The sequence below is a fragment of the Aethalodelphis obliquidens genome, unplaced genomic scaffold (genome assembly GCF_003676395.1).
Source record: "Aethalodelphis obliquidens isolate GAN/ISIS:26980383/991018 unplaced genomic scaffold, ASM367639v1 scaffold50, whole genome shotgun sequence".
Classification (NCBI taxonomy): Eukaryota; Metazoa; Chordata; class Mammalia; order Artiodactyla; family Delphinidae; genus Aethalodelphis; species Aethalodelphis obliquidens.
In genome coordinates this window covers 14,380,910-14,399,592 of record NW_020837994.1, presented here as the reverse complement: position 1 = coordinate 14,399,592, position 18,683 = coordinate 14,380,910, and the positions used below count along the sequence as shown (strand labels likewise).

The 18,683-nt window shown below is 40.8% G+C and overlaps 1 long non-coding RNA gene across 1 annotated transcript in view; it reads right to left on the bottom strand.

Moving 5' to 3' along the window:
- The window catches only part of LOC113607865 (uncharacterized), a 176,889-nt gene that overhangs the window by 9,538 nt on the left and 148,668 nt on the right, over positions 1–18,683 (bottom strand). The gene's annotated exons all lie outside the window — the stretch shown is intronic.

Here is an 18,683-nt window from a genome sequence, read left to right as displayed (position 1 = left end):
TTTGCTAGGAACCTGACTGTTAAAATTCAGTGACTATTTTGAGATCCTGTAGTAGAAAAATTGGAGAGATTTATGAGGCACATGACAATGTGGAAGGTATCCTAATGATTTATTTACTTTCATCTTAGAATTCTGATCTATGTGAATGCATTGCATATTCAAAAATTAAGTAAATCATTTTTAAGTAAAAATTTAAAAAGAAACCTATAAGACATGGTTCTACTCTCACCCTTGATAAGCTTCTTCAAATTATGCTGGGGTGGTAGAAAAGAAGAAAAAACCTGAGAAGTTTGAGAACTCTCAGGAATCTAACAGGGATACAGACTCTAGTTCCTGTGAGCTAACAGGAGAGAAAGGTAGTCAAGAGGGGCCACTGTGGCCTCAGGAGATCAGTCCATTCACAAAAGTCCATTCATAAAATCTGGTTTAGAGTGAGAATAAAGGCCCAGACAAGACACTTGGTGCTAAACAGGGGTTCTGCAACTGGAAGGTCATGCAAGGCCCAGTTGAACGGGCTGGACCAAGGTAACCAGAGGAGGAAGTTTGCCTCCAGGAAGGCTCTTGCCACTGGCTTGCCCCATGCACACTACACAGATCAAGTGGTCTACCACAAGACAGATTCTACACTCAATAGGAGATAGCCTTAGGCCACAGATGTGTGACAGGCTTCCTCATCACTCCTGTATGAGCTCTTGACCTACACAATCTGTAAACAAAATAAAATAATTGTCATTTTAAGCCACTACCTTTGGGGCGGTTTCTTACATAGCATAGTAACCAGAACACTTTTCTCCATCCATTTATTTCTGAAGCAAGGTACTTGGTAGGCACTTTGAACATAAATTATTTTTAACATGTTGTTAGGTGAGTACGCTGAGAAGCAGTGTAAGACCAGCAGTTGCCCTAATTCCAGAGGCGGAATGCATCTCGGTGCTGCTGTACAAGCGCATTCCAGGAGGGCTGAACTCCCATCCACTACCTCTCCAACCCCGCTGTGTTCTTGTTTCTCTCTGTCCTACGTGCACGCCATTACTTTCACCAGGAATACTCTCCCCTGTATCTCATTCCTTCCATTTTGTTCCTCCCTTCCATCACCATCTTCTTTATCCAACTCCCTACAGTATAAGTGATCCTCTTCTGATTGCACAGACCCCTGCTTTCATCATTGTGAGTGACCAGCACACTGCATAATAACTGCCTTTTTGCATATCTCTCATATGATTATGAAATTGTGAAAGAATTTCAATCCAAAATGGAACCAGATGATATGAAATGGAGAATCTCATACATCTACCCTCAGAAGAATGGAACTTAAGAACTGAGACTGATTTCTGTATATGTCTGATTTACTGAAAACCAAGACATCTCCTGACCAATGATCATTTGCTAAGAATCTGTCCCACCCTCAAGCCAGTGAACTTACTGCCTGGACTCTGGCTGGACTTCTCCCTCTTCACACTGTTGCCCATAAATGCAGCCTGCCCCAAATCCTCATGGACTCACCTGTAAGTTGCTGCAGCGCACGTTTCCTGAATTGCAGTTCCTCTGCTATTTTCAAATAAACTCAATTTCTGGTAATTTGAGCTTGCTCCAGTTTACCTCTTTATTTATGGTTGACAAAATCCTTAAAAGGTGTGGAAAAATTCCTGTTCATTGTCATACTTCTAAAGCTCTAACATGCACATAAAATTTGGTATATAGTAAGTCCTTATTATTTACTCGCTAAAAGGATTAATGAACTATAGTATGTCCTTTACTGCAGGGATTCAGTTAGATGACTCCTTACCCCAATATAGTTTTTCTTAGCATGTGTTGTCCAAATGGAACTGAACCTTCATTCAATTCTCAGAGAAGAGCAGGAACCATTCTGTGAACCAATATGAAGACGTGGGCTGGTAAAAGCCACTGGATCAAGAATAAAATACCTAGGAATAAATCTACCTAAGGAGACAAAAGACCTGTATGCAGAAAATTATAAGATACTGCTCAAAGAAATTAAAGATGATACAAATAGATGGAGAGATATACCATGTTCTTGGATAGGAAGAATCAACATTGTGAAAATGACTCTACTACCCGAAGCAATCTATAGACTCAATGCAATCCCTATCAAACTACCACTGGCATTTTTCACAGAACTAGAACAAAAAATTTCACAATTTGTATGGAAACACAAAAGACCCCGAAGAGCCAAAGCAATCTTGAGAACGAAAAACGGAGCTTGAGGAATCAGGCTCCCTGACTTCAGACTATACTACAAAGCTACAGTAATCAAGACAGTAGGGTACTGGCACAAAAACAGAAATATAGATCAATGGAACAGGATAGAAAGCCCAGAGATAAACCCACGCACATATGGTCACCTTATCTTTGATAAAGGAGGCAGGAATGTACAGTGGAGAAAGGACAGCCTCTTCAATAAGTGGTGCTGGGAAAACTGAACAGGTACATATAAAAGTATGAAATTAGAACACTCCCTAACACCATACACAAAAATAAGCTCAAAATGGATTAAAGACCTAAATGTAAGGCCAGAAACTATCAAACTCTTAGAGGAAAACATAGGCAGAACACTCTATGACATAAATCACAGCAAGATCCTTTTTGATCCTAGAGAAATGGAAATAAAAACAAAAATAAACAAATGGGACCTAATGAAACTTCAAAGCTTTTACACAGCAAACGAAACCATAAACAAGACCAAACGACAACCCTCAGAATGGGAGAAAATATTTGCAAATGAAGCAACTGACAAAGGACTAATTTCCAAAATTTACAAGCAGCTCATGCAGCTCAATAACAAAAAAACAAACAACCCAATCCAAAAATGGGCAGAAGACCTAAATAGACATTTCTCCAAAGAAGATGTACAGACAGCCAACAAACACATGAAAGAATGCTCAACATCATTAATCATTAGAGAAATGCAAATCAAAACTACAATGAGATATCATATCACACCAGTCAGAAAGGCCATCATCAAAAAATCTAGAAACAATAAATGCTGGAGAGGGTGTGGAGAAAAGGGAACACTCTTGCACTGCTGGTGGGAATGTAAATTGATACAGTCACTATGGAGAACAGTATGGAGGTTCCTTAAAAAACTACAAATAGAACTACCATATGACCCAGCAATCCCACTACTGGGCATATACCCTGAGAAAACCAACATTCAAAAAGAGTCATGTACCAAAATGTTCATTGCAGCTCTATTTACAATAGCCCGGAGATGGAAACAACCTAAGTGCCCATCATCGGATGAATGGATAAAGAAGATGTGGCACGTATATACAATGGAATATTACTCAGCCATAAAAAGACACGAAATTGAGCTATCTGTAATGAGGTGGATAGACCTAAAGTCTGTCATACAGAGTGAAGGAAGTCAGAAAGAGAAAGACAAATACCGTATGCTAACACATACATATGGAATTTAAGAACAAAAATGTCATGAAGAACATAGGTCTAAGACAGGAATAAAGACACAGACCTACTGGAGAACGGACTTGAGGATATGAGGAGGGGGAAGGGTGAGCTGTGACAAAGCGAGAGAGGCATGGACATATATACACTAACAAACATAAGGTAGATAGCTAGTGGGAAGCAGCCCCGCATAGCACAGGGATATCAGCTCGGTGCTCTGTGACCGCCTGGAGGGGTGGGATAGGGAGGGTGGGAGGGAGGGAGACGCAAGAAGGAAGAGATATGGGAACATATGTTTATGCATAACTGACTCACTTTGTTATAAAGCAGAAATTAACACACCATTGTAAAGCAATTATACTCCAATAAAGATGTTAAAAAAAAAGAATATATTGACTAATATATTGAATTTTTGTAATACATAAAAATATTTTGGTAGTTGGAAAAATCAGTGTAGAAAGTTGTACATGATAATTTAGAAGAATGTAAAACAAGTAGCCAGGTTTTAAAAGGAGTAATTAGTAGAAGAATGTATGTAAGGGATATTCACCAAATGTAACAATGATGTGAGGGGTATTTACTTAAAGTAATCCTTGCTTATTGATTTAATCTGTAATCACCCTTGTATTTTGTGGTTCAAGTTAAAGTTTAAAAGGTGAAAAAAAAAAAAAGCCACTGGATCGATTGATCTGGTTATATAAAGCCACTGGTCAAATTGACCTGGCTCCTTACATTCTGTGACCTCCCTATAATGGCCCAATATGAAGGGAAACCCAGCAATCCTGTTGGAAATAATGAGGGCACCTCTCATTAGCCCTAGGAAGGATTGGTTCCAGGACCCCCACTGATACCAAAATTCATGGATGCTCCAGTCCCTTATATAAAATACCATACAGAGACCCTCAAGATGGCAGAGGAGTGAGACGTCAAGATCGCCTTCCTCCCCACAAATACATCAGAAATACACCCACATGTGGAACAACTCCTAAAGAACACCTACTGAACGCTGAGAGAAGACCTCAGACCTCCCAAAAGGCAAGAAACTCCCCACATACCTGGGAAGGGCAAAAGATAAAAGAAAAAACAGAGACAAAAGTATAGGGACAGGACCTGCACCACTGGGAGGGAGCAATGAAGGAGGAAAAGTTTCCACACACTAGGAAGCCCCTTCACTGTGGACTGGCGGAGACTGCAGGTGGCGGAGGGGGGGATGTTTCGGAGCCATGGAGGAAAGCACAGCAAGAGGGGTGCAGAGGGTAAAGTGGAGAGATTCCTGCACAGAGGATCAGTGCCGACCAGCACTCACCAGTCTGAGAGGCTTGTCTGCTCACCCACCGGGGCGGGCGGGGGCTGGGGGCTGAGACTTGGGCTTCGGAGATCAGATCCCAGGGAGAGGACTGGGGTTGGCTGCGTGAACACAGCCTGAAGGGGGCTAGTGTGCTACAGACAAACAAGAGGGAGTCCAGGAAAAATATGGACCTGCCTAAGAGGCAAGATACAAGTGTTTCAGGGTGCGCGAGGAGAGTGGATTCAGAGCGCTGTCTAAACGAGTTCCAGAGATGGGCGCGAGCCACGGCTATCAGCGCAGACACCAGAGACGGGCATGAGATGCTAAAGGCTGCTTCTGCAGCCACCAAGAAGGCTGTGTGCAAGCACAGGTCACTATCCACACCTCCCCTGCTGGGAACCTGTGCAGCCCCCCACTGCCAAGGTCCCGAGATCCAGGGACAGCTTCCCCAAGAGAACACACGGCGCAACTCAGGCTGGTGCAATGTCATGCCAGCCTCTGCTGCCGCAGGCTCGCCCCACGTCCGCACCTCCCTCCCTACTCCCACCCCCGCCTGAGTGAGGCGGAGCCCCCTAATCAGTTGATACTTTAACCCCATCCTGTATGAGCGGAAAAACTCAGGCAACCTACACGCAGAGGGGCCAAATCCAAAGCCAAACCCCAGGAGATGTGCGAACAAATAAGAGAAAGGGAAATCTCTCCCAGCAGCCTCAGGAACAGCGGATTAAATCTCCACAATCAACTTGATGTACCCTGCATCTGTGGAATACCTGAATTAACGATGGATCATCACAGAATTGAGGTGGTAGACTTTGGCACCAATGATATATATATTATTTTCTTTTTCTCTTTTTGTGAGTGTGTATGTTTAAGCTTGTGTGATTTTGTCTGTATAGCTTTGCTTTTACCGTTGGTCATAGGGTTCTGTCTGCCCGTCTTTTTGTTTTTTTCTTTTTTTTAGTATACTTTCTAGCGCTGTTTTCATTGGAGGATTTGTTCTTTGGTTTGGTTGCTCTCTTCTTTCTTTTTTTTTAAACTAAATATATTTTATTTTAATAACTTTATTTCCTTCCTTCCTTCCTTCCTTCCTTCCTTTCTTTCTTTCTTTTTCTTTTCTTTCTCTTTCTCTCCCTTTTCTTCTGGGCTGTGTGGTTGACAGGGTCTTGATCCTCCAGCGGGTATCAGGCCTGTGCATTTGAGGTGGGAGAGGCGAGTTCAGGAAACTGGTCCACTAGAGACCACCAGGCCACATGTAATATTAAACAGCAAAAACTCTACCAGAGTTGTCCATCTCAAAGCTAAGACCCAGCTCTACTCAACAACCAGCAAGCTACAGTGCTGGACACCCTATGCCAAACAACTAGCAAGACAGGAAAACAACCCCACCCATTAGCAGAGAGGCTGCCTAAAATCATAATAAGGTCCCAGACACCCCAAAACACACCACCAGATGCGGTCCTACCCACCAGAAAGACAAGATCCAGCTTAATTCACCAGAACACAGACACCAGTCCCCTCCACCAGGAAGCCTACACACCCACTGAACCAACTTTAGCTTAAAAATTCTCTAGAAGGAATCAGTAGCAGAATAACTGAAGTGGAAGAATGGATAAGTGACCTGGAAGATAAAATAGTGGAAATAAATACCACAGAGCAGATAAAGAAAAAAGAATGGAAAGAATTGAGGACAGTCTCAGAGACCTCAGGGACAACATTAAACGCACCAACATATAGGGGTCCCAGAAGAAGAGAAAAGGAAAGGGACTGAGGAAATATTTGAAGAGATTATAGTTGAAAACTTCCCTAATGTGGGAAAGGAAATAGTTAATCAAGTCCAGGAAGCACAGAGAGTCCCATACAGGAAATATCCAAGGAGAAACACACCAAGACACATATTAATCAAACTATCAAAAATTAAATACAAAGAAAAAATATTAAAAGCAGCAAGAGAAAAACAACAAGTAACATACAAGGGAATTCCCATAAGGTTAACAGCTGATCTTTCAGCAGAAACTCTGCAAGCCAGAAGGGGGTGGCAGGACATATTTAAAGTGATAAAAGGGAACAACCTACAACCAACATTACTCTACCCAGCAAGGATCTCATTCAGATTACACGGAGAAATTAAAACCTTTACAGACAATCGAAAGCTAAGAGAATCTAGCACCACCAAACCAGCTTTACAAAAAATGCTAAAGGAACTTGTCTAGGCAGGAAACACAAGAAAAGGAAAAGACCTACAATAACAAACCTAAAACAATTAAGAAAATGGTAATAGGAACATACATATCAATAATTAACTTAAATGTAAATGGTTTAAATGCTCCAACCAAAAGACACAGACTGGCTGAATGGATACACAAAGAAGACCCATATATATGCTGTCTACAAGAGACCCACTTCAGACCTAGGGACACATTAAGATTGAAAGTAAGGGGCTTGAAAAGGATATTGCATACATAATGGAAATCAAAAGAAAGCTGGAGGAGTAATTCTCATATCAGACAAAACAGACTTTAAAATAAAGACTGTTACAAGAGAGAAAGATGGACTCTACATAATGATCAAGGGATAAATCCAGGAAGAAGATATAACAATTGTAAATATTTATGAACCCAACATGGGAGCACCTCAGTACATAAGGCAAATGCTAGCAGCCATAAAAGGGGAAATCGACAGGAACACAATCATAGTAGGGGACTTTACACCCCACTTTCACCAATGCACAGATCATCTAAAATGAAAATAAACAAGGAAACACAAGCTTTAAATGATACATTAAACAAGACGGACTTAATTCATATTTATAGAACATTCCATCCAAAAACAACAGAATACACTTTCTTCTCAAGAGCTCATGGAACATTCTCCAGGATACATCATATCTTGGGTCACAAATCAAGTCTTGGTATAATTAAGAAAATTGAAATCGTATCAAATATCTTTTCCAACCACAATGCTAAGAGACTAGATATCAATTACAGGGAAAATCTGTAAAAAATACAAACATATGGAGGCTAAACAATAGAGTACTTAATAAGCAAAAGATCACTGAAGAAATCAAAGAGGAAATCAACAAATACCTAGAAACAAATGACAATGAAAACACGATGACCCAAAACATATGGGCTGCAGCAAAAGCAGTTCTAAGAGGGAAGTTTATAGCAATACAATCCTACCTCAAGAAACAAGAAACACCTCAAATAAACAACCTAAACTTACATCTAGAGCAATTAGAGGAATAAGAACAAAAAACCCCAAAGTTAGCAGAAGGAAAGAAATCATAAAGATCAGATCAGAAATAAATGAAAAAGAAATGAAGGAAACGATAGCAAAGATCAATAAAACTAAAAGCTGGTTCTTTGAGAAGAAAAACAATATTGATAAACCATTAGGCAGACTCATTGAGAAAAAAAGGGAGAAGACTCAAATCAATAGAATTAGAAATGAAAAAGGAGAAGTAACAACTGACACTGCAGAAATACAAAGGCTCATGAGAGATTACTACAAGCAACTCTATGCCAATAAAATGGACAACCTGGAAGAAATGGACAAATTCTTGGAAATGCACAACCTTCCGAGACTGAACCAGGAAGAAACAGAAAATGTAAACAGACCAATAACAAGCACTGAAATTGAGACTGTGATTAAAAATCTTCCAACAAACAAAAGCTCAGGACCAGATGGCTTCACAGGTGAATTCTATCAAACATTTAGAAAGAGCTAACACCCATCCTTCTCACAGTCTTCCAAAATATAGCAGAGGGAGGAACACTCCCAAACTCATTCTACCAGGCCACCATCACCCTGATACCAAAACCAGACAAAGAGGTCACAAAGAAAGAAAACTACAGGCCAATATCACTGATGAACATAGATGCAAAAATCCTCAACAAATACTAGCAAACAGAATCCAACAGCACATTAAAAGGACCATACACCATGATCAACTGGGGTTTATCCCAGGAATGCAAGGATTCTTCAATATATGCAAATCAATCAATGTGATACACCATATTAACAAATAAAGGATAAATACCATATGATCATCTCAATAGATGCAGAAAAAGTTGTTGACAAAATTCAACACACATTTATGATAAAAATCCTCCAGAAAGTAGGTAGCAAGAGAACTTACCTCAACATAACAAAGGCCATACATTGACAAACCCACAGCCAACATCATTCTCAATGGTGAAAAAGTGAAACCATTTCCACTAAGATCAGGAACAACACAAGGTTGCCCACTCTCAGTACTATTACTCAACATAGCTTTGGAAGTTTTAGCCACAGCAATCAGAGAAGAAAAAGAAATAAAAGGAATCCAGATCAGAAAAGAAGTAAAGCTGTCACTATTTGCAGATGACATGGTACTATACATAGAGAATCCTAAAGATGCTAGCAGAAAAGTACTAGAGCTAATCAATTAATTTGCTAAAGTAGCAGGATACAAAATTAATGCACAGAAATCTCTTGCATTTCTATACTAATGATGAAAATCTGAAAGAGAAATTAAGGAAACACTCCCATTTACTGTTGCAACAAAAAGAATAAAATACCTAGGAATAAACCTACCTAAGGAGACAAAAGACCTGTATGCACAAAACTATAAGACACTGATGAAAGAAATTAAAGAAGATATAAACAGATGGTGAGATATACAATGTTCTTGGATTGGAAAGATCAACATTGTGAAAATAACTATACTACCCAAAGCAATCTACAGATTCAGTGCAATACCTATCAAACTACCAGTGGCATTTTTCACAGAACTAGAACAAAAAATTTCACAATTTGTATGGAAACACAAAAGGCCTCGAGTAGCCAAAGCAATCTTGTGGAAGAAAAACAGCTGGAGGAATCAGGCTCCCTGACTTCAGACTATACTACAAAGATACATTAATCAAGACATTATGGTACTGGCACAAAAACAGAAATATAGATCAATGGAACAGGATAGAAAGCCCAGAGATAAACCCATGCACATATGGTCACCTTATTTTTGATAAATTAGGCAAGAATATACAATGGAGAAAAGACAGCCTCTTCAATAAGTGGTGCTTGGAAATTGGGACAGCTACATGTTAAAGAATTAAATCAGAACACTCCCTAATACCATACACAAAAATAAACTCAAAATGGATTAAAGACCTAAATGTAAGGCCAGACACTATAAAACTCTTAAAGGAAAACATAGGCAGAACACTCTATGATATAAATCACAGCAAGATCCTTTTTGACCCACCTACTAGAAAAATGGAAGTAACACCAAAAATAAACAAATGAGACCTAATTAAACTTAAAAGCTTTTGCACAGCAAAGGAAAGCATAAACAAAACAAAAAGACAGCCCTCAGAATGGGAGAAAATATTTGCAAATGAAGCAACTGACAAAGGGTTAATCTCCATAATTTATAAGCAGCTCATGCAGCTCAATATCAAAAAAACAAACAACCCAATCCAAAAATCGGCAGAAGTCCTAAATAGACATTTCTCCAAAGAAGGTATATAGACTGCCAACAAACACATGATAGAATGCTTAACATCATTAATCATTAGAGGAATGCAAATCAAAACTACAGTGAGGTATCACCTCACACTGGTCAGAATGGCCATCATCAAAAATCTACAAACAATAAATGCTGGAGAGTGTGTGGAGAAAAGGGAACCCTCTTGCACTGTTGGTGGGAATGTAAATTGATGCAGCCACTGTGGAGAACAGTATGGAGGTTCCTTAAAAATCTCAAAAAAGAACTACCATATGACCCAGCAATCCCACTCCTGGGCATATACCCTGAGCAAACCATAATTCAAAAAGAGTCATGTACCACAATGTTCATTGCAGCACTATTTACAATAGCCAGGACATGGAAGCAACCTAAATGTCCATCGACAGATGAATGGATAAAGAAGATGTGGCACATATATACAATGGAATATTACTCAGCCATAAAAGGAATTAAAATTGAGTTATTTGTAGTGAGGTGGATGAACCTAGAGTCTGTCATACAGTGTGAAGTAAATCAGAAATAGAAAAATAAATACCGTATGCTAACCCATATATATGGAATCTAAAAACCAAAAATTGGTTTTGAAGAACCTAGGGGCAGGACAGGAATAAAGACGCAGATGCAGAGCATGGACTTAAGGACACAAGGAGCGGGGAGGGTAAGCTGGGATGAAGTGAGAAAGTGGCATGGACATATATACACTACCAAATGTAAAATAGATAGCTAGCGGGAAGCAACTGCATAGCACAGGGAGATCAGCTCGGTCCTTTGTGACCACCTAGAGGGGTGGAATAGGGAGGGTGGGAGGGAGACGCAAGAGAGAGGAGATATGGGGATATATGGATATGCATAGCTGATTCACTTTGTTATAAAGCAGAAACTAACACACAATTGTAAAGCAATTATACTCCAATAAAGATGTAAAAAATAATAATAATAGCGTATTACCATGAAGACAGTCAGCTCTCCATATCTGTGGATGTAAAACCCGCAGAAACAGATGGCCGCTTGTACAACTTGAGAAAGCTCTGTGCACTCTCTCCTTTAGGCAGCTCTTATATTAAGCCTGGGCCAGTATGGGCCATGCCCCTGCCCTGGTGCCATAACTTAGACCTTTTGGTAGCCGAGGTGAAGGGAAAGGTCTGGCCCTACAAAGGCCCTGAAAACCCCAAGCTGACCTTGAATGAGATTGGGCAAGGGCGTTCAGTGGCCTCAGGTAGAGAGAAATCTATAATCAAATCACCTGACCCAATACTGGCTCTGCCACATACCTCCTATGGAATGTGGGGAGTCAAACTCATTGATAAAATGAGGTAAATAGTAATAGCAACATCACAAAAGTCTTTTGACATTAATGAGCTGCTGAATGGGTAAAATGTTAATCCTTTTACAAATGTTAATTATTGTTGCAAGCAAAATGGTGGGTAAAACATAGTAAAAACATCAGCAAAAGATGGATTACTATCTCTATCTATACAGCAAATAAATGGCTCTAAGATTTACCGAAGGCCTTGGGCAGGTCACTTAATTTCTGCTCAGATACAAAATGAGGATAAAAGTTGCATTTACCTACAATGTTAATACATGTAAAATGTTTAACCTAGCACCTGACATACACTAAATTCTTATCATAGATTCATGAAACATGACTATGTACTCTTAAATCCTCTTTGGAAGTTTAGGGGTGGGAAATATATATATATATATATATATATACATACACATACATATATATATATATTTTTAATTTATTTTTTGGTTTGTTAGAATTAGAGGAGGCTTCATGATGAAGGAAGTATGTTGACTGTGTTTTGAAACATAGGTATCTTTTGACATAGAGAAAGCTCCGAGAATTTGCTTCTAACCCAGAGATGTAAAGAGGTACATTTTGCCAGCTAGCTGTCTTTCTCAAAAAGTTAGGATGATATTCTAACCTTTCACTATAAAATATGACAGGAAAGAGGCAATGGGGGGAGGAGGGGAGGGGAGGGGAGGTAATCTGAGGATTTCTAGTCTGTCCAGCCCTTAGCATTTCACAAACTGGGACCGTGAGAGGCAATGTAGGAACTGGACCCAAAGGCTTTGTTCCAGGGAAATTTCAAATAGAGGATCAAAATTTAATTTCAGAATTGTTCAGTGAATCGCCAACTCTGCTTTGAACAATTGGAAATATGATAATTAACTTTTCCTACATCAGGGTTAGACAGACACACACACACACACACACAGTGTTACCTGCTCATCAGTGCAGGAATCCAACTCTGACTGGCTTTCTTACTCTACCACCCACCCTCCCTTAGGCAATTTCAGCCACTCCCAGAAAAAGATCTAGCTAATAGAAGTGTAGCCCAAACAAATACTTTACCAAAAAAATGAAAGAAGAGGCAAGAGAAATGTTATTGTATAGCCCTGTGGACCTAACCGAAATTAAAACTCCAAAGTAAGCTTTATTCTATTTCATAGGCAACAATTCTATTTTTAAAAGGAAATCTGTTAAGGGTAAGGGATTAGGAAAATGGTAATAAATTGAAAGAAAAAATAAAAGTCCTCGAGGGAGTGTTTCACAAAAGAGAGAGTTGCCTGCTGAGGAGTAAAGGAAATTGCTGGCTTCTCCGAGCCACTTTGGAGGATGGGGCAAGGGAGATCAAGGTAGATACTCCTGCCTGGCTAACAGTGAACTCCTTTAGGACTTGCTGGCAAGAGGAAGCTGTGGGCGAGGTGTTTGCTAGGCAAGTCTTCTCAGTAAAGTGATTCCTTAAGTCTTCAGGTTCCTTCCTGGAGGTCATGTGACAGGTTATTTCTGGTGTCCAATCTGAAGACTCTGGGGCCAAAAACAGCTGTCACCCCACCTCCACCCCCCACTGCCACCTTGTTATATTTCCTGTGCTTGGGGCTTTTTTTTTTTTGAATTTTTTTTTTTTTTTGGCTGCACTGGGTCTTTGTTGCTGCGTGCAGGCTTTCTCTAGTTGCGGTGAGCAGGGGCTACTCTTCGTTGTGGTGCGCGGGCTTCTCATTGCAGTGGCTTCTCTTGTTGCGGAGCATGGGCTCTAGGTGCGCCGGCTTCAGTAGTTGTGGCACAGGGGCTTCAGTAGTTGTGGCCCTCGGGCTCTAGAGCGCAAGCTCAGTAGTTGTGGCACATGGGCTTATTTGCTCCGCAGCATGTGGGATCTTCCCTGACCAGGGCTTGAACCCGTGTCCCCTGCATTGGCAGGCGGATTCTTAACCCCTGCACCACCAGGGAAGTCCCGCTTTGGGGCTTTTTAACTAAGAAAGAATTTTCACTTGAGTTAAAAGAAATAAACACATGAAGACACCACCCTCCCAAATCCCAAATATACTTTAATGTAGGGCTAGAGCGTGGCAATCCTTTTGAAATTCAGAGGAGGTCTCACTGGGAAAAAAAAAAAAATGCATTCCTCTGATTTTTACCTATGGCTTTCTCTGCTGGTTCAGTTTAAATCCTCTGTTACCCTATTGCACAAAACTCACTCTTCTAGGTTTCTCTAACTTTCTGCAAATGTTCCAAATAATTGTTATTTTCAGACCTCCTGGTCCATGAAATCTAAATGTACAGTGGCAAGAATCTTAGGGATTACCTGAGGTTGTCCAACCCCTTCAGACCTAACCAGAGGTTTGATTTTCCCAAGCAGCAGAGCTCAGAAAGCCCTTCAGAGAAAAGATGCTGTGACCCTCTCTGGGCATGATTTCAGGGGGCAGATGTCAGTGCTTCAGACCTCTGTTCCCAGGCTCTTTGCATTCTACCTCAAAGCCTCCCTGTGTTCCTGACTCCTTGTATTAGGGCTTCTCTTGACCCTGCCCACATCCAGCCCACTAGCAGGAAGGCTGAGATCACTTACCACTTGGTTTGGATTTCAATACCAATATTCACTCTGTTTATGGAAGAAGATTTGTCCCTTACTTGGAGGATTTTTAGGCATTTCCCATGAATATGATCAGAAAGAGGGGTTTAAGAGAAAGCCTCAAAATCACACAAGGAAAGCATTTACTCACTTGCTGCAAACATAAAGCAGAACTTGGATGAGGTAAAACATGGGCCAAACAGAGTTTGGGAATTTATTCCTCCCTGTACCCACGTGCCTCCTTAGCATGGACAGTCAAGCTGTTTCTCACTGCCAACAAACTTGTCCTGACATCCTGTTCTCACACTCAGGTTCTTTGCTTTCTCTTTTAATTCCTGTCTTTATGCCAGCTGGAAATTCTGCTGTTACAAAAAGTAAACATGACTCAAAAAGAAACCCACAGAAAAGCAAAACAAAAAAACCCAACTCCTTCTCTCCCTTCCCAAGTCACATCTCTGCAAAGCCTGTTCTTTGACTACCCATGTGACCACAGTTGCTCATCTGGTCTTGTCTGCCATTAAGGCCGGGGTGGTCTTCCCCTGGAGTCTCCCGCAGGCTCATTGCTGTTTTCCATCTCTCCACAGCTTCATTCTGGGCCAGAGGGCAACATTTTCTAACCCCGACTGCCTCCTCTGGGCTTGAGGCCTAAGCCAAATTATGAAATCTTCCAAGGTCTTTGGGTCTTGGCCTTCCCATGCTCTTTTTTTTTTTTTTTTTTTTGTGGTACGCGGGCCTCTCACTGCTGTGGCCTCTCCCGTTGCGGAGCACAGGCTCCGGACGCGCAGGCTCAGCGGCCATGGCTCACGGGCCCAGCCGCTCCGCGGCATGTGGGATCCTCCCGGACCGGCGCACGAACCCGTGTCCCCTGCATCGGCAGGCGGACTCTCAACCACTGAGCCACCAGGGAAGCCCACCCCATGCTCTTTGATACTCTTTTTCCAGTTGGAAAATCAGGCAGGTGTATTAGGTAAACACCTAAGTATATTCTCTTATATGAGTTGTAGTGTTACTAAGTTAGCAATACAGTATGACATAGGCAGAATGGGAAATAAGCCTTAAACATTTCTTAATTATCTCTAAAATATTTCTCTCCATTCTCACTATGTTGTTCTGGTCCAGACCTTTATCATCTTTTACTTGGACACTAGCATCCTGAGAAATCTGCATGTTTCCTGTCTGTCTCTAGCCTCTTTATTCTATGCATTTCACACTGCCACCACTGTAATCTATAGAAAATGAAGGTCTGCCTATATTGAATCCTCTGCTTAAATGCCTCTGTACTTAAAAGATAAAAGGTAAGTTCCAAAAGATAAAAGCTAAGATCCGTAGCATGGCATTCAATTCCCATCTCCTGGTCCAACCCAAGGCACACTTCAGGTGACAGGAACTGCACACATAATATTGTTTCTTGACCACTCCATGCTCTACACACCCTGGGTCTTTCTCCTGGAATGTCATTCCCTAAGTTCTTTCCTAAAGAACTTTTTATCCCTCTAAGCTAAGCACAGAGATCCTACCCAGGCATCATTTAATTCAGAAACATCCACTCGCATAACATCCTGTGAATAACTTATTCATAGCACTTGACACTTTATATTTTTCTTAAAATGTGTTGGGCTACTTTACTATCAATATTTATAAAATGTATTTATTGCAGATGATTTGGAAAATACAGGAAAATATGAAAAGCAAGCCAAATGAAAGCATCTAGAGATAGTCTACTAACGGTTTGAGGTATATTTTCCAATCTTTGGCTCTATGCATAGATTCATATTTTCTTCTCTCTTGTTCCTTCTCACACAGCACACACATATACACAAAAACACCCACTCGCCTATCTAACATATTTTGTAATCACTTTTATTTTCCACTTAAAAATACATTATGAGCTTTGTTACAAATCCTTAAGTGTCCAGAGAGTAAGCTCCATGAGGGATTGGAATGTGTGTGTACAAAACAAATACGGAGAGACATTTAGATGAGTGAATAGCATAGGCTCTCAAGGATTACTTGTTGAACTAATTTAATAAAGAAAATGATGAAAGGAGAGAGCAAAAAGAATATGAGAAGAACTAGAGCACATGGAAGGTAGAGAGACAAAGAGAAGAAAGTCAGAAATCATTTGAGCAGGGTGTTTACGACTTTTAAAGTTTTTATATACTTTATAGTTGATTACCACTATAGCCTTCTGAAGTAGCTATAATAGTTATTTACAAATCAGGAAAAGGAAACTCAGAAAGGTTAAGTGACTTGCCCTAGCTTGTGCACTTAATAAGTGGCAGAGCTGGTTGTGGGAATCCATAAACTGTATTTATCTTACTCCACATGACTTCTGAAAAAGAAAAAGTAGCAACAAGATCCCTGCTGAGGTCTGGGAGCTCAGAGCGGTGTTCCTGCCACCTGTTGTGGCACCTGGCACGTAGCTGGTGCTAAGTAAGTGACTTTTGAACTGACTGAGGAGAAGGGGTGAAAAAAACAAACAAGCAGATGATGGTCACTATCTGGGTTTAGGCATCCTCAGTCCACTTTTCTTCCTCTTCACCATGCTTGCCTGATCTGACAAAGCAGGAGATGCTAAATGCCTGCTTCCAGTCTACACCAGCTTCATAAGTCTCCATAAACGCAAACTGATTATGTTAAATGTACTGGTTCCCTTTGCTCTTGGAAAATGTTCAAAATATTCTCCCAGCTTAAAAGGCTCCTCATAATAGGACCCACAGCGTCCCTGTCTTTATGTCTCATTTCTGTTCTCTTCTTCATTCCAAACACCTCTAAATCCCTGAAAGTACTGGCACATTCTTCCCCTGCTCTTCTTTAGTAACTATTACTTTGATCCTTTCTTTACTGACTCTATTAGTTTTCTATTGATGTGTAGCAAATTACCACACAGGGAGCAGCTTTATACAAATCTCACTGCTTCTCTGGGTCAGATGCCTGGCACGGTGTGGCTGAGTTCTTTTCTTAAGGTCTCACTGGTCTAAAATCAAGGTATTGGCCAGGGCTGGGGTTCTCCTCTGCAACTGAGGTTGCTCTTCCAAACTTCCTGGTTATTGGCAGAGTTCATTTCCTGGTAGTTATAGAACAGTGGTTGACATCTCCTTGTTACATTGTTCCCTTCCTCTTCAACAACAGTGCCTCAGATCTTTCTGGTGCTTTGAACCTCTCTGGTTTCTGCATCTGCCTCTCTCTTCTGTTTTAAGGGTTCATGTGATTACATTACACACACTTGGATAATCAAGGCTAACCTCACTATCTTAAGGTCATCTAATTCATTTTTATTTATTTATTTTGGCTGCTCCATGAGGCTTGTGGGATCTTAGTTCCCCCAACCAGGGACTGAACCTGGGCCCCCGACAGTGAAGGTGTCGAGTCCTAACAACTAGACCTCCAGGGAATTCCTGGTCGTCTAGTTTATAAACCCAGTTAGATCTGCAAAGTCCCTTTACCATGTAACATAACGTATTCACGGGCATAACACCAGAGGGTGAAGGTCATGGTGGTCAAATTTCTGCCTACCCCACTGATCACTCCAAAGTTGGCTTAGTGTCCTTAGAGGACCCATGCCCATTCATTTCTGGACTGTAAGCTTCATGAGGGCAGCGACTGAATCTATTTCACAAGTCAGTGATGTGTTGGAGCCAGCTTGTAGCAACTAACAAGTGCCTATCAGTAAATATTCAGACATTTTGCAATCCAGCTGTTAAACATAGATATTATCAAGAAACAAAAGTTTGTAATCAAATAAATTTTATTTTCCAAAGGGAATAAATAATCAGACTTATCACTTCCTATTTATTGTACTCCTGTTTACTCTTATCTTTTCTCTTGAGGTTAACTTCATTGATTGTGTCTCTGTGGTGGAAACACTATTTATTGACGTGCACATCTCTTCCTAACTCCCTGTTCAGTGATGTCGCATTGGTAGCTTGAAATTGGCCATAGTGGTTGTATTTATACCCTGGAAGTCAGAAAACACTAGGTGATGGCTTGATTTACTGTTTATTTCTCTATTTTTTTTTTTTTTTGGCCGCATCGAGCAACTTGTGGCAACTTAGCTCCCCGACCAGGGATTGAACCTGGGCCCTCGGCAGTGAGATTGCAGAGTCCTAACCACTGGATCACCAGGGAATTCCCTAGTGTTTATTTCTTTTGTCATAGGTGAAGAAACTAGGTAGGAAGGGTAATAAGTTTGTCCAGATTCAATCAGCTAATATAAGGTAGAAGCCAACGTGGTCTGAACCCACAGCCTGGACTCTGAACAACTACACTGAAATTGAAGCAAGAACAAGGCTGTGAGTAGGTAGAGTTTAAAGCCTTGCCCCTGGCAGTGTGTTCAAAGGGCCGGAAGAGGCAGCACCTGGGAACTTGTTAGAACGTTGACGTTCGAGTCCCACCCCAGATTTACAAAGACAAAATGTGTCTTTTTAAAATGCTTTTACAATATACCCTAGAAATTCCAATGCACCTTAAATTAGAAAACCACTGTTTTGGGAGGCAGATGTACCAACAGGTGACTACACTACGGATTGTCATTAGAGCTAAAGAGGTAGAGAAATACTGTCGGGGTTTTTGCAAAATTGAGGTGGGTGCTTCCTCTATCCTG